A 24,580-nucleotide genomic window follows, 5' to 3' on the forward strand; every position below is an offset into this window, starting at 1 on the left:
TTCCTCACATCTGTTGAGGGCATTGCAGTAGCCATGCTTGGGCCGGCGCTGCTTTCGCCACCGGTAACCAAGGGAGACTGGAGCCTATTTTTCGAACGTGAGCCTCTGCCTAACCCACGAACGCGGACCTTGTTAACCCGGGCGACGTTTGAGCCGGTATCATACTTAGATCTGGTTACTACCATAATGATTATCTCCACAGGATGTGGGTGTGTGGTCACTCTTAGCTTCATTTCTCCCCATAGACCTTACTGGCATGGGTGTCCCTACCAGGAGCTTGTGCTCCAGCCTGCATTGCCCTATGGATCTGTAAAACTATTGGGCTCTCCCACCACGACCAGGTGGTGACCACGGGAGAGTTATTATTATTATTATTATTATTATTATGTTGCAAATGTCTTGCTTATCTGATACTTGTGCAAAGTGCTACACAAGACTGAAGTCAAAGCATAGCTACCCAAACAACTATAACATTGAGCTGTGTTATTGGTATGTGTCATCTAGAAACTTTCTAACAATGTGACATGTGTTCAATAAAAACATATACATGGCACTACAGCTTCCTGTATTGCCATGTATATGTTTTTATTCAAATTTAATGTTTCCTAGACTTTTGTGAAGTGTATGTGGTATAACACTGGTTGAAAACAGGACAATAGGTACAATAAATACCTTATCACATCATATTACTCTTCATGTCTGTCTTATTTCTTGAGTGAATGGTGTACTTGTTGATTTTTTTCAATGTGGGCAATTTTTATGTTACAAGTGTTTGAAACAGAGATGTCTATTATATAAGCAATCTTCTTGCATTTGTTGATGAGAGTGATGTCAGGTCTATTGTGATGAATTGTTTTATCTGTGATTATGGCTCTTCTGTTGTATATTTTGTGTGTGTCATTTTGTAATACTGCCTGTGGAGTATATTTGTAGCATGGTACCTGGGTGTTTAATAATCTGTTTGTGTGCAAGCTCTTTGTGTATTATATTTGCTATTTAATTATATGTATGTAAATTGTCTGTTTGTACTAAGAGCTTACAACCAGAAATTACATGTTTTATTGTTTCGGGCAGAATGTGGCATTTTTCGAAAGAGTCGTTTGTTCGTGATGTATCCATCAGGATGTGTTTTCTATAATTTTTAGTGTTAATGACCTGATTTTGAATGGCAACCATAAACCCTCAGTTTCTCCAAACAGGAAGTCCTTAGTCTGTTAGTAGTTTCACACAGTTTTGTCAACAAAATCCTAGGTCTGGTCATAGGGATGTCATCCATGGAGTGCCTTTTGAGTTCACAATTGCTTAATAGCATGTATGCTTTTTATATGTTGTGTCATGTCCATATGATGTGAATGTAAGTTTAATGGTGTGTTATTTGTGTCTGCTAGAGTTACTGCTTTATGTAAGTGTGATGATTTTTGTTTTTGTAGAAATATTCTCGCAGTGTCTATTTGTTTGTAGTGTAGTGACTATGTCAATCAGACCAAATCCACCATCTTTATGTGGAAGGGTTAATCTTTCTATTTCTTATTTAGAATGATGTTGTTTATGCTTAGTAAGTGTTGTTCCTGCTTTCATCTGGAGTTGCTCAAGATCTGTTTGAGTCAAATGTATAACTCCAAAAAAATATGAGAGTAATGGGACAACATATGTGTTTATTGCTTTAAACAAAAAATGAAGAGTAAGACAACAAAAGGTATAATGATAAATGGGAAAAAGATACACTGTATCAGATGTGCTGATGATATAGTGACAATGAGTAATTCAGAAGGAGAAATAAATCATATGCTTACTATACTGCAAGAGAACCTAAATTAATGGGGTTTAAATATTTAGAAAACAAAGGTGATAGTAGTAGAAAAGAACACCGGTAAGACAAAACCTAACATTAGGATTGACAGAAAGAAGGTGGAACAAGTAAGAAATTTTACCTATTTAGGGAGTGAAATCACAAAGGATAATAGATGTGTAAAGGAGGTCAAAAAAGGTTAGGACTCATGAAACAAGTTTTCCAAAGCAAAAGAAGTCTGCTAACATCAAAACACCTAAGTTTGGAAGCAAAGAAAACATTTACTAAGACATTTTTCTGAAGCATTTTGCTGTATGGAAGTGAATGTTGGACATTAGGAAAGCAAGAGATGACCCGTCTAGAGGCAGCAGAAATGTTGATATGGATGAGAGTAAACAAAAGCTGAAATGAACTGAAAACAAATTAAATAATTCTGAACAAAGGCAAGTTAATGTAGGAAATAGGAAAAAGAAAAATTAAATTTATAGGTCATATTATTAGGCACAAATAATTTCTTGTAAACTATCCTTGAAGGAAAAATTCTTGAGAAGACTGGAAGACCAAGGAAAAAGTATCTGGAAGAGGTCAATATCTCTATAGAGTTCCAAAACTATTATGAATTAAAAGGAATTGCAATGGACAGAGAACATTGGTTGCAGCAACGAGGCAAAGCCTTTAGTCACAGATAGATATATTGAAACTTAAAGATTGTGTATTTATAGTATATTTTATTACAGTTTTTGTTTTATTTTACTGATATATATTCTTTCTTTGAACTGTAAAGTCACTCCTTTCTCCCCTCCTTCTTAGATCACCCCGTTTTTCACACATGTATTGCAATCCTGCATTTGTTTCAACAGCTATGGCATTGTTAGTAAGGATGCACCGATAAGCAAAATGACCAATTACCGATTAATCGGCCGAATAGTGATGATAATTTATTGCATTAATAGTGTGAGATCCTGGAGTTAAATCTCTTCGTAGACTGTATATCGTAATAATTACACTACTCATACACCTTATATAATACATTTGGCTGTATTATGTAAGGTGTATGAGTAGGCTTATAATAAATTTGGCTGTATTATATAAGGTGTATGAGTAGTGTAATTATCCTGGAGTTAATTATACAGTTAATTATAATGTGGAAAAAACCCATTTTTCTCCACTTGGTATTTCCATCTCCCTTGGGTCAGGTAAACAAGAGACGATCGAATATCCTCGCAAAATCAACAATCTCTTCCTTTGTTTCTAAAATAAATCTCAACACTTAATTGTTGACGCATGGAAACTTCGACATTGTTTAAAAAGCTATAGTGTTTTTGTGTTTAACAGAAACAAAATATATTTCTTTAACCGCTGATATTTGGACAGCAACTACAAACAATTCTCCTTTTTTAAGTGTAACAGCCCACTGGTTGAAGGATGATTTTCAGCAGGAAAGAGCTGTTTTGCAAATTGTTTCCTTTGAAGGTTCCCACACAGCTACACGAATCAGTGAACAGTTAAAAATTGTTCTTGAACAGTATAAGTTGACAAGTGATAAGATATTCTTAGTACTAAGAGATTCTGCAGCAAATCTGGTAGCTGGAATTAGGAATTGCAACTTAGAAGCATTATCTGCTTTATACATACGCTGCAGCTGACACTAAACGAATGCATATTTTCTAAACAAGATGTGAAAACTATAATCACAGTTAATAGAAATATTGTCACACATTTTAATCATTCTGCTGTAGCTGTAATCAAATTGGAAGGTTTGCAAGAAAAGTTAGGTTTGCAGAAACACAAATTAATTCAAGATGTTCCTACTCGCTGGAATTCTACATACTACATGTTGGAACAGCAAAAGGCCCTTGTCAGATATGCTATAGATAATAAAATTCTTACGTTGAGCCCATATCAGTGGTCTCTCGTTGAAAAAATTGTTCTACTTGTAAAACCATTCAAAGAAATTACTGTGGAAAGCCAGTGTGTGATTAGCAGTGGGCCACTGGGCTCATCCCAAATGACCACTTACTCTGCAACAGGTTGGTAAAACTCGTTCTCGGCTTGTCGGATGGCTAGGAGGGCAATAATTTCAGTGGGGAGTGCGTCGGTAAGTCAGCAGATGTCCTTCAGAGACAGGAGACAGGTTTAAAAACAAAACAAGCATTTATTTATATAACTAAGCTAGGATACATAGGTTAAATGCGATTAAATAAGTTCACTGTACAAAAGGGACGCTCTAATAGCTTTACCTGCTAGTCTGAGAGAGAGTTCACAAAGCTCTAAAAAGTACAAATACCTCTCTGCGGATATGTCTAATATGCGTTCGTTGAATATGTTCGTTAATGGCGATGGAAGTTCAAATGGCTGTGGTTGGTCATATGTACTTTCGGTCCGGAGTATGGAGACAAATATGGCACATCTACCAAGTATAACTTCCGAGGGATCGCCCGGAGCTTTCGGGGACTCGAGCTTTTATATGTTATTCGTGGGAAATGAGTCACGTGATCGACTTTTGTTGACACTTACGGTGCGTTCCGATCAACTAACTGTCAACTTTCCCACCTTATTGTGAAAACAATCGGTGACCTCCGATATACTTCTCACCAAGAGTGGGTTTTTCCCATTGGAGTTGTTTATAAAGATTTTTCCGACATTGGCGTAAAAATCACGGATTTCACACCAGCAAACGGGAAGCCACTTCATCTTCAATAATTCCCACAATAGAGACTCTGAAATTATTCTTATCAAAAGCAAAGATCAGTAGTTCCTTTAGTGGCATTAATACCACAACAGAAGAACTAAAAAATCCAATAAAAAAAAGATACATATATAGCCAGGGTGGCCAAGCTCCTTGATAGTCCGAGCCATTTTTCAAAATTTGATATTTTTTGCGAGCCGAAATTAAATACGTATTAAAAAGGTGTACAAAAAATTCCAGATTACAAATTATATCCGTAGCAAGAGTGATACAAATTGTTTCTTCCAGAGCACAATGACAACTGTCCGTTGCAATGACAGTTTACAAATTCAAAATCGGTCTGGAGTCGGTCGATAACGGATGATTATGCCACTGTTTATGTTCGTTTGCGCAGTTTTCGATGAGTCATATCATTCTTAACTTGGACGGAAATGAAATTTGTTACAACGTTGCACTTAGTCTTTCATATTTGTTGTTAGTAATTTAAAAGACATTTTGAAACACATACGGAACAATAATAATTTTTAAAAATATAACAACACAAAAATGAAAAGGGAACTCGGGTATGTTTATCGAGAGCCACAAATAATCCTTCAAAGAGCCACATGTGGCTCGCGAGCCGCAGGTTGGCCACCCCTGATATTTAGCATATATATATAGAATACAAGTCTTTATGCTTGTCATTTTTATTAGCTTGATTACCTCCATCTTGATCACCTCCAGAAGCAGAAGCTTCTGGGGGTGATCAAGATGGAGAAATTCACCTCCATCTTGATCACCTCCAGAAGCAAAAGCTTCTGGAGGTGATCAAGATGGAGGTGAATTTCTAAGTTTTGCTGATTTATTTGATGAATTAGCTTCTGGTAAACAAAAGAATGAAGAATAGCATGTTTTTAAAAAGAAAGATAAAACGAGACGAACAAACTTTTTAATCAAGAATTAGAAACATATTTACATTTATCCCTTAAACAAAGACATAGTGACATATTTTTGTGGTGGAAAAGTTCAAAAGAACTTTTTCATAATTTGAGCAAAATAGCTATGAAATATTTAAGTGCCCCAGCATCTTCCATTGAAAGTGAAAAAATTTTCAGCACTGGAGGTAACATTTATGAGCCGGCAAAAAATAGGTTATGCCCTGAAAATGATGAAATTCTCATGTTTTTGCATTACAATTTAAGGGTTTTACAGTTTAAATATTAAATTTTTATTTGTTTTATATGTTTAAACTTTAAACTTATAAAACAAATAAAAATTTAATTTTTCTTCTTAACCTATTCAATACTTTTTCTTATGTAAAGTTTAAACTTTATATTATACGTTATATTATACTTATAATATGTATCGATAAAAGGAATAATTTGATTAGTAAAATTTTTTTAATATTCAGTTTGTCATGTAATAAATAATAAATATATAACAGAAATTTATTAGATTTTATTACTAGCATTGTACGTAACATTCTAACAAAAATACCAAAATGTAAAATTGGCTGATTATCGAAACCGATTAATCGGGGGTAATGGCCGATACCGATTAATCGGCTAAGTGGCCGATACGGCCGATTACCGATTACTTACCGATTAATCGGTGCACCCTTAATTGTTAGTCTCAGGATGCCCAAAAACAACAGGCAAAAACATTAGCACTTCCCAATTTTTTGCTGATTATTTGGTTCTTTGTAGTTTTGTATCAAGTTCATCCAGTTTTATAAGTGGTTGTATTTTGTGGTATATATTGTATGTTTTAATGTTTAAATCCATTTTACAAAGATACAAAGGCCCAGGTTCTATTACACTTTTTAAACTGTATATTTTAAGCCCAGTCCAAAAATGCACTTCCTCTTCTGGTTTTTTCCTTTTAGATAAGAATAAATAAATTTAAATAGGTAAGACATAATTTGACAATTAGTCAAGTATTTGAAAGTCATCTTGATATAGTATCAAGTGTTTGATAATTGAATTTGATACTTTAGTATTTCCAGTCTTTAGTAACTATGATTGTAGTTATTAAGTTAAAGAAAATTCTTAGGGAAAGCATGTATTTCTTGAACATAAATAAAATGGTGAATAATTTCAGAAACTATATAAAGTTAAACTGATCATATTAAAAAATGTTAAACTAATCATATTTTGGATGAAAAATGTAACAAAATAACATATTACAGTTTGTCATTCTGGTACTGATATCACTATAACACTTACATGCAGTGACATTACAGGAATGGAGTCCCGGACACAGAAATTTATCCAACTTTTGGAGAAAGATCTTATCCACTAGCACTTTCAGTAGTGTAAAACTACTATCATCGGGTGGTACATAGAATACTATAGTTTAAGCTTTCCGAACGATATTCTGACAGTTTTACAAATTTCAATATCGAATATTTCGAACGATGTTTCTGATGGTTCAGCTGATTATGGTTTTATAACATCTACTGCACACCGGATTGTATAAAATAAATATCTATCTAAGAGATAACCGGTTTAACAGGGATATGGTATACGTAGGATCGACTAAACGTTCATTAGGGGTTAGGATAAAAGAGCACATCTCGGATGTACAACGTAACAGACACACAACATCACTCTCCACCTATGCCACTGATCCCGAAATAGTGGCAGACATCAATAGAGCGCAGATAATTGTCACCACACCGCACACTCACCATCTAAAATGGTTGGAGGAGATGGAAATTTTTAGAGCATACGACACATCCACTTGTATTAATTCAAGAGACGAAATCAGCCTTTCCATGGCATGGCAAAACCTACTACATACAGAGTAACAGCGAAATACTATTTATTAAATATTAAAATAAAATAAAAAANCCACTTGTATTAATTCAAGAGACGAAATCAGCCTTTCCATGGCATGGCAAAACCTACTACATACAGAGTAACAGCGAAATACTATTTATTAAATATTAAAATAAAATAAAAAATAAGCAATAAAAATAGAAGGTACTGGGGAACATGTGAGAACAGTATTGAATAAGTATGTATCACAATCGCACGTTTTTAAATATCATAATAATATCTTTCTCTTGAATTTGGATGTTGATCGTTAACTTCGATCACATTCAAACATATCACGTGATGAAATAAGTGAATGATCCAAACGATTCAAACTCGACAGAGTTCGTATTTTTCAAATTTCATTTTTGGTGTTCGATCCAGCTGTTTCACCTGAAGAAGAGCCCAGAAGGGGTTATGAAAACGTTCGTCGTGGAAAGATTATTCGATTCATATTTATTTGATTATGGTTTTTGAACATTATTTAAAAGTTCTTACGTCATAGCGCGTAGATAAGAATGATAATAAAATAAAAGTATCATAGTGAGAAATGGCTGTAAAAGAGCTTAGTTCATTCATGTAGTGCACACTAAGGCAAAATAAGCATATGAGCAACAAAGGAGTATTAATATCTTGGGTTGAGTTGTTTGAAAGCTGTTATCCAAATTTGAGGGAGCTCGAAAGTTGGGGAGTTGCACGGTGTGGTAGTAGAAATGTAGTGTGTCTCCCACATAAATAGCTCTTTTTGTTTGTTACAGCATTTCAGTAATTTTATTTTGTTCCATAGAAGCTGGTAGTTGTGGTCGAGTACTTTCTTTGCTAATTCTGTAACTGGCCTGTTATTTTGATGTCTTCTTGATGTTCATGGATACATGAACTTAATTTTCTGGCAGTAGCCCCTACATAACTAGTTTCTTTACCAGATAGTGTGTGCTTTAGCAGGATTTGGTAGACACCAGATTTTTCATTCAACTGGTACTTATCCCTATCATTACATAGCAGTCTTCTTAGATTTGGTTTCGGTGTAATTGATAGAATATAACCATTACTTCTAAAAAGATGAGCAATTTTTAAGGAAATAGGACCTAAGTAGGGTATTGGGGATGTGCTATTTTTAAGTTTTCTTTATTATAAAGAAAAGATTGTGGAAATGATCTGTTTTTTACACGATTTTTAAGAAAATGAATTTTTGAGTATGAGTAATCTGCTTTTAACATGGTAGACTGAATAATGAATAATTCATCTTCTACTAGCACCTGAGTAGAAGGGAGAAGGTAAGCCCTCCGCATTAGTGAAGATATAGCAAAGTTTTTGTAATTTGGTGGTTGGTAAGCGGCGGCTGGAATGATTTGTGGAGCATTATTATTTCTGTGATGGACAGAGAATATAAGTTTCAGAGATGTGTGTATATCTAAGTCCAGGAAAGATATTCTATTGTTTTCTTGCTCTTCGACAGTAAAATTAATTGTAGGATAAATAGAGGCTAATATTTGAGTAAATTGAAGCAAGTCCTCATTGGAACCATCCCACACAATTAACATGTCGTTGACTTACTGTAGATACATGAGAGGATATTGGATCATTAAAGGGGCATTGAAAACCCGATGTTCTATATTTCTCATGACCAGTTAAGCTAGAATAGGAGATAATGGGGAGCCCATTGCCACCCCTTGTGTATGTTTATATATTTTTCCATTAAATTGGAAATAATTATTTTGAGTAATAAGGTGAAGAGCTTCACATAGGTGTAAGCTCTTTTACAGCCATTTCTCACTGTGATACTTTTATTATCATTCTTATCTACGTGATATGATGTAAGAACTTTTAAATAACATTCAAAAACCATAATCAACTGAACTGTCGGAATATTGTTCGGAAAGCTTAAACTATCATATTCTATGTACCGCCCGATGATGGTAGTTTTACACAACTGAAAGTGCTAGCAGATAAGATCTTTCTCCAAAAGTTGGATAAATTTCCATGTCTGGGCTCCACTCCTGTAATGCCACTGCATAGTAAACGTCGGTGTGAAGTGCAAACATATTATATCGTGGTACTGATATTTTACAAGAAATTATAAAATATCAGTAATAGATTACAGATATAACCAGGGCTATTTTTCAGCTGGAATACTTCAATACAGTCCACTGGCAGATAGCATGAAAAGGATCGATAGCCAATACATGTACTATCAGTTACTCAGTAAAAACATTTATGTATGTATATTTAATCACCATATATGCATAACTAGGGTTGTTAGATGTCCCAGTTTTCTGAGATTTCCAGATTTTTTCTGACTGCCCTCTAACAATATGAGAAATTTATTATAAAAACTGTTCCTGTAGTGAATATCTCTTTCTTTCTTCATATTTTAAATGCATTTCTGTCACTGGCAGAGTAAAAATACATATCCTACATTTCCTGGAATTCAAGCATTTCAGTATGTTTTGGGGATAACTCTTATGTCTTAGATTTTATTCCAAGTATCTTGCAACCTTATGCTTACCATCAAAAAATTTTTTCAAAAAAAAGGACACTGCATATAATGTTATATCAAAATATTCAGCTGATACTTATATTATGCTTATATTCAGGTACATATAGTATCATTAACAGCTAAATATTTAATGTATAAACAATATAAAATAAAATAAGCCTTTAACTATCCAGCAATAAAAAATGTTTAATAAAAACGTTTTCAACTGTTTTCAAACGGCCATCTTCAGTTGAACCAATATTAAAAAAGAACACAATATATGCTGGATAGTTAAAGGTTTATTTTATTTTATATTATTTATTCATTCCAGTATAAGTTCTTGCTTTTATTTATTTATTAATGTATAAACTTTAGTTGTTAATAATAACTAAAATTTTTCACGTAAAGAATATAATTTTAAAAATAAATTTTTTTCAGATGCAAGAAAAAATGGAAGGGCTGCCCAGTGTGTGGAACCATACAAATATGAGGTTTGTTGTAAAGCAAGTAATATTAAAATGAAATTTTAATGGTCATATTAAAAGATACATTGCAATGCTTCTTTTCTAGAATTTACATAGGCCTCGCTTTGGCAAGTGGATTGGATGTGTTGCACTTGATAATAATGATGATTGGATGGTAAGTTTTTCTGGTACCATTTTTCAATAAACACTAATCTCTAATAATTAATGTATTTGGCTAATGTAAATTAATGAAAATATGTAACTAAAGTTTTCATTTATTATGAAATTTTGTCCAGAGCAGTGGCATGCGGTGACATTTGATGCCCTGGATAGAATTATTGGAAGCTTTATATGATATTTTGGTGTGTAGCATCCATGAGTTAAACTGTGTGAGGTTGGTGCTCTGTAAAGTGCATGAGCAGATGCATATAATCTGTCTACTTTACACGATTCAAATATTTTCACTGTGGAAGCTATTCCTTATTCGACAATATAGCGCTTCCATTGGGAATATGCATATACAAGCTTGTATTCAAAAATACAATAGCAATCTTATCATTTTTTTTACATGTAGTATAGAAATATGTAATAAGATACATAATGCAGTTATAATAAAATATTAATTTTAATTAATTCACAGTACGTTAAAATATGAAAATTATCGCACAATATGTATTTATATTTTAGAAAATATAAAGGAAGTGGCGTTTTCACAGCTTCCATGGATGGCATGCCATTGGTCCAGAGCTAGATGATCATTGCCATTTTGTAATCATATTAATAATTAGGATTAATTTTGAAAAATGTTAAGAAGAAAAGATTGATTTAGGATTCAAAACTTTTGTAAGCCAGGCAGATACTGTATATCTGCAAATTATGACATTCAGACTGCAGTTAATTTTTGTTTCTAAGCTTATGTATAATTTATAATTATTATATAATTCAATTAGGTTACATTCTCACTAAGTTCACTGAGGATACATTTGTGTAGATGATGATTTTATTTATCTCTAGATAAATTTCAAAATAAATTAATTTTTAGCTCTTGCTTATAAGTGATTCTGTAAATGTATTTTTAATAGACTACATCCATTTTAAGCCATTATGGATTAAAATTTTTTTAGGCATATAATGTCTCATGTTCAGAACCAAAGCCTAACTATACTTTAAATTCAGAACTACCATTTTGAACAATGGGCTTCTTAAAATGAATAATGCATAATATTAAGAATTAATTTATATCTTAGAAATAGCTCAAAAACTAGTTATTACTGATTGTATGAGAAAAAAATTTGGATGCAAAGTAATAACTATAACAAATTTGCCTTTAATGGGAGTAAATGAGAATTTTTTGTTTAATAATATCAAAAAGTCCCATTTACACCACAACCAGATCTTAGAGCTAGTCCAAATGGTATGCTGTTCTTCATTCTTCAAGTTTAATGGTGAAACTTACACTGTTTTGTAGGGTACGAATGCATGTGATTTGTCTATATTTCATAAGGTCTTTCGTGTTGCTGGTTTTGAGTTTTTTGTGTGTCATATGTGATGCTCTGTGTAAGAAATTTTGGAATGACTTGTGGATTGTTGATTGCACATGTAAAATGTGTGCTTTTTGTACTCCATTCTGGATGTCATGCATGCTTATTTCAACACTAGGTATGATTGGTCTCATGCATGTTCTCTTCTTTCTCTTTTATTCAGCTTGCTTCATTTTCCTGTATTTTTCATATTTTTTTATTTCGATAACGATGAAATGAATGTCAGACATAGACAAGAATGTGTAGAATAAACAATCGATTATCCTAGGATAATTTCAAAATTTCTTATCTTCCTGCCATCTGGTGTTACGAAACAAAAATATTTTAAGCGATTTCGGATGATTGACGTTTCGGATGATTGACTTTCGGAAAATCGACGCTCTACTGTATTGTCTGTAGCAGTTGGCTCATTATCTTTATAGTGCATACATTATTTTCAAATTTGACTAAACAGCCTCTATCAGTTATGGTTTTTACTGAAAGTAAGTTTCTATCTAATTCTGGAACATAAAGTACAGTAAATTCTCTAAGAGAATTTCTTCTTCATTTCCATGAAGTGTTCTGACTTTTTTTACATCCTTCACCAATGCCATGTGATTTCAGGTTTGCTCCATTGGCAATGGTGATAGAGTTAACTTGCTTTTACTTGTTAAGTTTTTGGAAAAATCCTGTCAAGTGGCATATTGACCTGAATCAATGACCCAATCATTGTCAACATAATTTGTTTCATATGATTGTACCATTAGTACTTTTCTTTTACCTTGTTAATTATTTTCTATGTGAACAGTGGACTTGTGTTGCTTATCATAATTCTTGTGAACATTTTTACTTGTTCTTTGTCTCTTAATTAAGAGCCTCTTCACTTGCCTTAACTTTGTTGTTTAAATTCCAGCATTCATTTTTATAATTATTACTTTTGTGGCAGTAAGTGTGTAAAGTACTTTGTTATTTTCGCCTTTTACAATGATTATCGACACGACTGTGTGCCGGAAATAGCCGATACCTAACAGGTACTTTATGCGGATTCACGTTAATATGCCAAGCCTGAACTTTAAGCATGCACCGAATTAAATAATTGCAAAGTTAGTCAAAAACTATCCAATATTTAATAATTCTAATAATGACTATGTACAAAATTTAGTAACAATAAAACAACAATTTATTCAAAGAAAATCAACAATAAGAATCAACCCAACAAAACTCAAAATCTATTGGCTAACTTAAATCTATTCCCCTTTGAAATTTGATAAAAAATTCAAAGATTTAACTTATGTACAACAATTCTTATGAACTAAGGTCCTAATCATCACCTAAATATACTAGGAACCTTTTTCCTCAACTCTCAAGACTTTCTCTAATCTTCGATCCACAAATCGAATAACTTCTAATTGCCTTGGAACACCTTTATCGCTATCGGACACCTCTTGTCGTTTGCTGCTACAAAGCTCACCACGCTTGTTGCTAACAGAAGCTCACCTCGGTCATCTTCACTTGAGGTTCGGACTTTATACTGTGAGGTGACATCACAATTCTGATTGAGATCACTCCCCTCATTTACATACTTATCACTGAAAGTAATTGTCCTTTTCTGCCTGGCAGCCTATTTCCTGACAATACTCGCTAACCTTTTACATTATTTTTTTTGACAATTTTTTGGGATGTTTTTATTCTTTAAGGTTTAGCAAGTTCTTAAGTTGTGCTTGTGGGGTCTCCCCCCTTTTCTTGGTGCAGACTTACTTTTTTCTGCTCGGGAGCGCAAGTGTGTGCGAGTTTTATCTACAGTGCTTTTCTCTCGTCGGTGAGTTGACTTCTCTTCTATTCTTAAGTTTCTAAGATGAGTGGTGAGGAAACCTTTGTCCTAAGAAAACATAAGCCCCCAAACAAAAATAGAATAAAAAGCAAAATAAAAAATAACTAAAAATAATGCTTGTACTTGGTTCCTTACAAATATAAATTCTCTTTTCTTTGTAGTTCCACTTTTCTTCATTTTTTTCTTTTGAATACTAAGGCTTGCCCTGTTTAACTTTCTTTATTTTGTAAACACCTTTCATATTTGTTTATGAATTTACTCGTTATATATTCATGTGTTAGTTCTTTTTCATTCTTACTTTCTAGTGCAGTTATTAAAGTAGAATATGATTCTGATAAACTTATAGCAGTGTGACTCTTGCTATGACTCTCAATGTGACACTCTAATCTGTTCACCAATGCTTTTCAGGTGTTCCTTCAATCCAAGAATATGTTTTATGTGATCCTGCATTTTCGTGTTATCATCATACTTTATATAATAAACTTTCTAAGCAAAAATAATTTGTTTGTTAAGTTAGCTCATTCATGGACACTTTTTAACTTTTGCCACGTCTCTGAAGCAATTGATTCATGTATCACATGAATTATTTGAGAATCTGAAATATTTAAGCATACTAATGCTCTAGCATTATGATCATGTTTATAATATGCATCGTCTGGTTTTATTCTGAATACTGTCATATAAATTTTCTTTAATTAATGGCATTTCCATTTGAAATTTCCATGTTGAATAATTTTTATCATTTAATTTTTCAATACTATTATCGACATCTTTTGAAACTGCCATTTGTGATACTTTACTTTTTCCAAGAGGGAAAAAAAACAATATGGTGCTATCACATCAGAATGACTACAGTTAAAATGCCTTATGCAGTAATCACTAACTCATTGTCAACGATAAACTTCTGTTTTGCTTATGATTCATTAGTGGACGTCCTAACTTACTGAGACGTGCATTTACATCCTTATCAGTGATCTCAGTTTCATAATCAATGTTAGGGTTTTACTATTAACTTCAATTTTGATCTGTTAAAGATAATTTGTCCTCTCACAGTGCTTAATAAGATAAAAAATATATATACCAGCACATCTTCAGTAAACAAAACTTTATTAATTTATTTTACACATGTGGCAGTTGGTAACCCGGTGCTTGACTGCTTTCCCCAAACTATGTGATGTCAGACTGAGGCTAACTCATTTTTTGGGTTGACATGCCACCGTCCGTTCACTCACTTCATCATATGCTCCAACCATTGTTTGCGGTTGACATGATTGTAACCTTTCTGCATGTTCTGTAAAATAAATTTGTGGCAACTACTGGTGGATTCCATCATCTGTCCTGACATCATTTATTCGACTCTATGCTGATGCTACTTGTGGATGCAATGGGATGATTGACATGACTGGTTTCCTCTGAAGAGGCACGCCTTAGTGACCTCCTCACACATCATAAAGTTGTAAACTTTACAGACTGCACCAAAAAAAAAAAGAGAAGACAGAAGAAAAATAAACAAGGTTTTTCTCTTTTTAAACACGTGCCAAATTTCGTGCTCCTCTCGCAAGCATTTATAGTTAAGGAGTTGCCAAAGAAGGAGGTCTAACAGCAAGAAGGTTATAATTGGCATAAACATAAGTGGGCATGTTGGGAGAGAAAGAAATGGTTTTGAGAGGGTGCACAGTGGGCAGGGCTTTGGAGTTAAGAATGAGGAAGGAATCCAAACTTTTCAGATGGAATGGGCTTTGACTTGGCACAGTAAATACCTTTTATGTAAAGAAAATGGCATATCTGGTGACTTACAAGAGTGATGGGAGAATGTCACAGCTTGACTATATCAGGGGTGGCCAACCTGCGGCTCGCAAGCCACATTCAGCTCTTTGAAGGATTATTTGTGGCTCTCGATAAATGTACCCGAGTTCCCTTTTCAAAATGTCTTTTAAATTACTAACAACAATTATGAAAGACTAAGTGCAACGTTGTAACAAATTTCATTTCCGTCCAAGTTAAGAATGATATGACTCATCGAAAACTGCACGAACGAACATAAACAGTGGCGTAATCGTCCGTTATCGACCGACTCCAGACCAATTTTGAATTTGTAAACTGTCATTGCAATGGACAGTTGACATTGTGCTCTGGAGGAAACAATTTGTATCACTCTTGCTACGGATATAATTTGTAATCTGGAATTTTTTGTACACCTTTTTAATACGTATTTAATTGCAGCTCACGAAAAATATCAAATTTTGAAAAATGGCTCGGTCTATCAAGGAGCTTGGCCACCCTGGGACTATATTTTAATAAAAGGGAGGATCTGAAGAAGAGTAAAGATTGCAAAGTGATACCAAGAGGGAGCCTTAGCACTCAACACAGGATGCTTGTGATGGATTTGAAGATAAAAATACAGAAGTAGGTCAGAGGTAGGGTTACCAAATAACCAGATGCAAAAGGAAGACAATTCCTGTAGGAAAAAGTCATAAAGGAGGACACATAGGAGGACAATTTTGTAAAAAAAGATTTTTTATTGAACCTTTACAAATACGAATGCTTTCCAAATACAATATGAATATCTTTTCTCAAAAGTATTTTTGAAACACAAACTTAATTGTTCACATTTTAATTAAGGTTGCTGCACAGAATCATATTTTTCTGGTGTGCTGACTCTGTTAAGCAGTTGTTTGTTTCTTCAGATTTCATCATAAAATTCTAAACAATTATGACTGTTAAGGTTGAATTTCATCATAACCAGACTTCTTACTGTTTCAATTGCCATTCTGTTTCATTCATCTGTCCACTGAGATTCCACCAGACTAAATACTCTTTCAGTGGTGGCATTGTGTGAGGGAATTTAAAACATGCATTGGCAAATTTTAAGCAATTCAGAATTAATTCCAGATTGTCTGTTATCTGAAAAAACTAAGCTATTTTTCACTTACTGATTTTTCATTTAAATTAGAATTTGCCTTTAAATAATTTTTTAAAGAGCTATACTGATTTATGCACTTAAAATCATCAACTGCAATATTCCTTTCATTTTAAATATTCAATACTTTCCATAATATCCTCCCAGATAGGGATTTTTGTAAGTGACATCCAATTAAAACTTTGAATGGCAAAAATTGAACAATCCAATGATTTAAGTATTCCAGTCTAGTTTGATATGTAGTCAAGCAATTTCTTTTTATATTTTGTCATTTTTTCTCCAGTTCTGCATTTTTCTTCAGAATTTTATTCACTGTCAATGGGAGAAAATTTGTTTCTAACCTAACTTTTAAAATATCAGAAACTTCTTCCAAAATAGGCATTGTTTCTATAAACACAATTAAATTCTTTTTCCATTTTTAAAAAAACTTTGGTGAAAACTATAGACTAATGAATGTACAAACATTAGATATGCTTCATTTAATGGGTTTTCAAAGAATGATTTAAGCACAACTGGAGGCTTCTCAATAGATAAGAAATAACTTGTTAGTGGCTCATACATTTCTAATACTTGTGCGATTACTTGATATAAGGATAACCAACGGGTCTTGGAATGACTAAGAATTTGCTTATATTCAACTTCGACAAAAGAACAAAATTCTCTTAACTTTTCAACCTGGACAGTATAAAAATAGAGAAATGTTTAAAAATCTTTACAAGAATGTTCTCAGTATCAATGGGTAAAGAATCTACATCATGTTGAACATAATTATTTACAAAATGCACTGTACATCCTCTACTTTCTAAATGCTTAATGTCTTGTCTTAGCAATGCAAACACATTATTTTTTCTGTCATGTCTACATGACCCAAAATTTGTGTTACAGTTGTCTTCCCTAAAAGCAATACATTTTTCAAAATAATTAATTTTTCTCAGTACATTTGATAACAAGTCCTTAATGGTGCTGCTTTATTGTTTCAGACTGATGCCATCTGGACAAGTTTACATTCAATTCTAATAGTTTTGTGATTAAAATAATGAATTATAACTAGAAATATCTTTGCATCTTTGTGATTGCTATAATCAGTTGCAATTCCTATGAATGGAATATTTTCTAACTTTTCTAATGTCTTTTCTAATTAATAGGGTGCCATAACACCTTTAATCAAAGCTTCTGTCTTGGTTCTGGCAGAAGAAATTCGTGTTGCTACAATCGAGTCATTGAAAATTTTGAAGTTTAGTTGTGCAATCTACAGATTTAAAGCTGGAATGATGTATGGCTGTGTGGTAACCTAATGCTAATTCAGTAGCAGCAACCTTTCCCTCTGATTTGGAATTGTATGGTGCAATAAACTTCTCAATCTGAACATTGCTTCCAGTTGATGTAATATTTTTCCTATGATGATCTGTTTCCAGATGTTGCTCTAATGATGTCTTCCCTTTATTCCCAGAAATTGGTGACAAATTGGACAAAATGCTTTATCATCCTTGTTAGTAGCTTTAAACATTTTAAAGCTTTTTTGAAGTTTTTCATTAAATTTACATTTCCACTTACTACTCATTCAAGATAATAAGTATTTTGAATTAGTTTTAATGGGTGATGGAAATAAAAAAATTTCATTTCAGCTTACTTCTGCACTTCACTTGCAGCTGAACATGCCATTTCACAGTTTACATTAAATGTTCAAATTGTAACTACTAAGTTTAATTTCAGTTCTGTCATTTATGATGTTATACAAAAAAAGAAAAGTCAGACTTAACATTATCTTGTCGATTGTTATCCTTGTTTTACATTTACACATATGAACCTGGATCTGGAATTAACTTTGCTTCAGCAATAATGCAAACATGTGGCCTCTAAACCAATTTTGAAGTCATAAGTAAAAAAAATGAAGCTGATTTATCTCTACCAATAGCAGATTAATTAGACTGTCTGACCAATCACCAAACGGATTTCAGCATCATGGTGAAAAATGATGTATGCTGATGGAAGATTCTGCACATGTACTCGATGGACTTGACCCATGTGCCACTTGTAGGTTAGATGGGTGAGTGTAGTTTCCCACGTTTACTCCTTCAAAAGTAGGACATTTGTTGTTTTTGTTCAAAGGACGGAGGACAGAAGGTCAATTGTAGGACATGTCCTCCCAAAGTAGGTAACCCTATCAGAGGACAGGTTTGTTCTCCAAAGATAAGATGATGGAAATTGAAGGATGAAAAAGAAAGAGTTTAGACAGAGGCTGTTTCAGTTGGACTATTGAGATTTAGAACTGGATGTAAATACTGTCTGGAGATGATGACTGAAAGATGTGATGGTGGGAAGAGAGGTGGTTGGTGAGACTGAGGGCAAAGAATGTGTTGGGAAAGAATCTTGGTGGTTGAATGAGGATGTGCAGACAATTATTAAGGAAAAGAAAACTTCATTTAAAAAATGGCAAAATATGGGAGAAATGGTTGACTACAGGAAATATAAAGAAGCCAAAACAAAAACTAAGAGAATACTTGGCAGGGCCAAATATAAAGTCTTATTGAACTTTATACTTTATGAGAAATTAGAGATGAGAGGGTGAGAATGCAGTATACAGGCTGGCCAAAATGACAGAAAGGAAAGCAGGATCTTGGACAGATATTCTGCATAAAGGATGAGAACTAGAGAGTGCTAATTGATGAGATATAGAGAGCATTGGAAACAATACTTCTGTGGTCTAACAAACTTCCAGTCTGATGTTGAAAGGGATCTGGAGATAGATGAAAAGGAAGACAGTTTGAATTAATAAGTGTACAAGAGGTCAAAATCTCCCTGAGAAGAATGGAAAATGGAAAAACTGTGGGCCCAGATGGAATATCAGATGGAGACATGGCAGTCATTGGGCAACAGATATCATGAATGGCTAACTGGATTATTTACTAAAATTTTGAACATGGAAATACGCCAGAGGAATGGAGAAAAAGCTATCTTGTATCAATATACAAGGATAAAGGTGACATTCAGAATTGCTCAACTTACAGAGACATACAAATATAAACATCTACCGAAACCCAATGCTTAGCAAATAGACACCCACAATTGCTGTAAATAATCTGGAATTAATAATTATGAATTACAATCTAAATTAATTAATTAAATATTATAATTATTAAATTTAATATGAGATGGTGCCTAATGCCTCCCTCTAATGCCAAATTTATTTGTAATTCATAATTATTAATTCCAAAATATAGCCAGATTATTTATGGCAATTGTGAGTGTCTATTTCAGAGACATAAAAGTTGATGATCCGTACATTAAAAATTTGGGATAAAGTTATTGAGAGAAGGTTGAGAATGTGTTTGGACATCAAGGAAAATCAGTGTGTGTTCATGCCAGGAAGATTGACAGAAAGGCCATTTTTCTTCTGTGCCAACTGCTGGAAAAGTTTGAAAAAAGAAAAAAAGATTTTATTGTTTTCATTGACCTGGAGAAAGCCTATGATAGAATTCCAAGAGTAGTGATTTGGTGGGCATTAAGGAGTAAAGAGGTGGAGGAGGGTTAAGGTCATTGACAATGTGTACAAAGGGTCCACAGCAAGAGTTAAGGAGCTCATGACCAACAAGTTTCCCATAGACATAGGTTTGCATCAGGACTTGGCTCTGAGCCCTTACCTGTTTGTCTTGATTATAGATGTGCTGACAGGAGACTTTTAAGATGAAATACCTTTGTGTCTACTGTATGCAGATGATATTATGCTTATTGATGTGGACAAGGACAAATTACACTGCAAGTTGGAAAAGTGGAGGGAAAGACTAGAAGGAAAAAGCTTAAAGATTAGTAGAAAGAAAACAGAAACAGATGTGAAATGTGCCTTTGGGGAAGATGCTTCTGAGAATGTATTTGATGTGAAAATTGAAGGAACGAGAATGAAAGATTCAGATATTTAGGGTAAGTATTCCAGCAAGATGAGAGAGATTGATGAAGATACAGGGTGTTCCAAAAAGAATTTTAAAAAAATCATAACTATTCAGCTTTTAATCCATTTTGATCGAACAAAGTACTGTTAGAATGAGAAAATTCTAGAGTTTTAAGTGGTTGCCTGTCACTTCCATATTTTCAAGATGGTGACTGGACAACAGAAATCATTTTGTGTTGAATGCTTTGCAAAGTGTGGGTCTGTAATAACTGTTCGGCGTGATTTTCATTGACAATATGGTGTTGAACCTTCACCTACTGCCCAGAGCATTAGGTGAAGGTATGAACAATTCTGTGTAAATGGAAATCCACTGGTCGTTCCTGTGTGTCAAATGAAAATGTGGAGTGCATCCAACTGAGTTTTACATGTAGCTCACAAAAATCCACTCACCATGCCAGTAGAGAACTAAACATTTCCATAACGCCTGTCTGGCATGTTTTGTGGCAACATTTGATTATGAAACCATACAGGATTTAATTAATGCAAGCTCTTCAAGCAGGTGACAAACATAACTGTGTTGAATTTTAGCCAGATATAAAATGTTTCCTGCAGGAATTTAATAACAACTGTGGTCCACTCTGGCATTAGATCAGTCTAGTAATACAAATGCCTATTTCTTAGATATTGATTTAGAGCAGGGCTTCTTGAACTATGGGTCACGACCCCATTTGGGGTCGCGAGATTTTAATGCAAAATATTGAAAATAATTTGTGAGAGTTTGAAAATGGCATGCTTTGTGTCATAGGTTTCGTAAGTTGCGCTTTGTGTCACTTCTGGTGCTGGGAGACAATGATTCAGCAACACTGATTGTAGTGTGAACTAGTGTAGTGTTGTCGCTTTTCAGTGTATTCAGTTGTCTCTGTTCCATCGTAACATAAGAGTGAACTGTGGTAGTATACCATTATTGTTTTTGGAAATTTGTATATATCTTTATTTTATACTAACCGGGGCACCTGGCTTCGCTCAGGGAGTTGATATGAGATTGTGTGGTAGTTGGAATAAAAGAATAAACTTTTATTCCAACTACCACACAATCTCATATCAACTCCTCATATAAACTTTAAAATATAAGAGGTAAAAAAATTTTATTGAAAACATATTCTAACTATTTACAATACTTGTTTATAAACAACATTTTTTATTTTGTTATCCGGGGTGTATATGTACAAATTTTTTGAATTTTTTACTCGAGAGCAAGCTACGTATAGTTGACTGTGAGAGAAACGGGAGACTTTGAGGTCGATGCCGCAATGTTTTAAAGTGTGTTCTTGCACTTTGTTAATTGTAAAACTATAGGCAAATTTGATAGGAAATTGCAGTCTTTTAATTAAATTGGAATGGCAGTTCAGTAGAGATCAGTGGTATTCTGTTGATAAATACTATGTGTCCTTTGTCCTTTCCAGTCATAAGTTCGGCTTCGATGATGTTATTCGATAGCTGTTTGACGATCATCCTTGTACCATTACATCGTTTTGGTGAGTTCAGATTTCTGAGTAGTATGATCGGAGATCCAATTTTCAGTCAAAGGCAGTGTAATGGCATTTCTGGTACTTGCAAACAGTTTAAAAATTCTGTAGGGAAGTTGACACTTTCTTCAACGTTTACCATCGTGTCGATCGATTTGTATATTCTCTCCTCACCGGAAATTTTCTTTTGAATATTAAAGTTGATATCGTTGACAATATTATTTTTAATTGCCAAAATTACCCTTTGAAATAGCCACTCCGGATTTGTATAGTTTTAAACAATGTTTGGATAAATTTGATCGATGAGTTCGTTTTCAGTAGTGGCTATGTTGCAAAAATCACTGTTCAGTTCAATGAGGCCGGTTGTCTGGTCAGTGGGTATGTGCCTTCACCTATTTGTAAAAGTTTTTGAGCAAAATGTGTTGTTGTTTCGTCTTTCGAGAGTTCAACTCTCATATTTTTTGTTAGTCACAGTATTTGTATGTGTGGCCAGAGATGTGAATTTTTTAAACATGCATTGATCTCGTCTGCTGGTGTTGAATTGGGATAACTGGAAGTATTTGTCGAAAATCTTCTGAGAGTATGAGTAGAGCTCCTCCCATCATTTCAGAGTTTCCTCGCAAATCCTGTAATGTTCTGTCCATGACTTCGAGTGATTTTTTATGTGCCATTGTGCATTCGTCCCAGAAGATAATTTTAGCTTGTTTTAGAAGTTTACCTCGTCCAGATCCTCTTGAGATTTTACATACCAGGAATTATTCTTTGGCTATATTCAACGGTAATTGTAGTGCCAAATGGGCACTACAATTACCCATCCTCCTTCCGTAAGTGTGGCTGCAATGCCGGATGATGCCAGTGCATCAAGAGTGTTCTGGAATGTTCCACAATGAACTGGGATGTTACAAAATGTTCCAGAACATCCTGGAACATTCTGTAATGTTGTGGAATGCTCTCGAATACTCTCGAATGTTCTGGACTGTTCTAGAAATTTCTAGAGGGCGAAACTTCCAGCCCTTATATCTTCAACAGCACGCCCTTCAGGTAAAAACGGGAGTTTTCTTCATGGATGGGGGATAGAGGGCTACCACATCATATAACGCCCTTGATTGTACCGGGACTAGTTTTTGAGTTTTAGCGGCACGCACATTGTACACGTACCTTTATAATATCTATTAACTAGCAGGTAGGCCTGGCGTTGCTCGGGCAAAAGTAACAATAGTGAAGATTAAGATTATTACGTTATAGTCAACCTTACCCGTTTTCACAGAATGCAAGAATTGGGTCCTCCTGTTTCCGGACTAATTAGAGAATTTTTAGATGGGTCTAAAAATATGTTCAATTTCCTGCAAAAACGAAAAAAACTGCATCAGCATCTTGCACATCGCTTTCTCTTAGCAATTCCATTGTTACATAACACTTCCATTGTTGACATTTCTATTGTTACTTAAAACTTCCATTGTTATTTAACACTTCCATTGTTGATGGAAGTGTTAAGCCTTAATCCTGTCTTTTCCCGGGGGGAATTTCGAAAAATCCCTTCTTAGTGTGCGTTTTTGTGACGTACCCTATCTGTATACCAAATTTCAACTTTCAATTCCTAACCGTTTGGGCTCTGCGCTTATTATTATTATTGTGTTGGATTTAGTGGGTAATACTCGGTTTAAACCGGTGGCTGTGTACTATGCTGGATCAGAGTCAAGGCATAGCAACCAAAACTAATTAAATAAGTGTGTCAGTGTCAGTGTCTGTATTCAGGAATTTCCTAACAATATGACATGTATTCAATATAGTGGCCTTCTGTAGTGTGATGTATGTATTTCTATTCAATTGTAATGTTCCCAGGCTTTTGTGTAGCGNATTATTATTATTATTATTATTATTATCATCATTATCATTATCAACTTGTCTTGATTATATATATAGATTAATTTTTTGGGTTGCGAAAAAAAATCACAATCATAAATGGGGTCATGAATAAAAAAGTTTAAGAAGCCCCGATTTAGAGCTTATGAGCAAACTCATAGTCACAAGTCTTCTGTAAGCCCACACATCAAGCTGCTCTTATTCCAGCTAATTTGTGTGATTCCTGAAGATATGAAACTGTAGCCTTCAGTATGCTCATAATGAATACACACACTGTTTTTAGTTGAAAGATAGACAAATAGAATTGGATCATATTAAAGAGATTATTGTAAATCATTGATACAAGGCTAGCGTGATTTCTAGATTATCACAAGCTTCATAAGAAAAAGTATCTCAGAAGCTGGATTGTAAAGAAGATTATAGGCAAACATATATTCTATTAGATTACAAACCTAAGCTCCATGATCTCTATGCAAGGATATCAACAAACTTAAACTACAAAGTTGCCTATACATGATGCCCAACAGTCATTAAGCTATTAGGAAATCAATAGGAATGATAAAGTAAATATACAAAAAGTGTCCAGAATGTACATTACAGAGTACCACTAGCAATACTAGATTTAACACACAACTGATGTATATGGGCTCTACCTGTAAGTTGCTAGCATCTAGAATTAAAGAACACATCTATGATATAAAGAAGAACCACATGACTACTCTGGCACAATTTGCATCAGATCCTGAAATAATATTATGCTGGACTGAAGCTAGACTTTTAAGGATGATATTTGATAGAACAACACTTAAAACAACTGAAAC

The sequence above is a fragment of the Centruroides sculpturatus genome, unplaced genomic scaffold (genome assembly GCF_000671375.1).
Source record: "Centruroides sculpturatus isolate CEXI.00-Female unplaced genomic scaffold, Cexi_2.0 scaffold1287, whole genome shotgun sequence".
In the NCBI taxonomy this organism is placed as follows: domain Eukaryota; kingdom Metazoa; phylum Arthropoda; class Arachnida; order Scorpiones; family Buthidae; genus Centruroides; species Centruroides sculpturatus.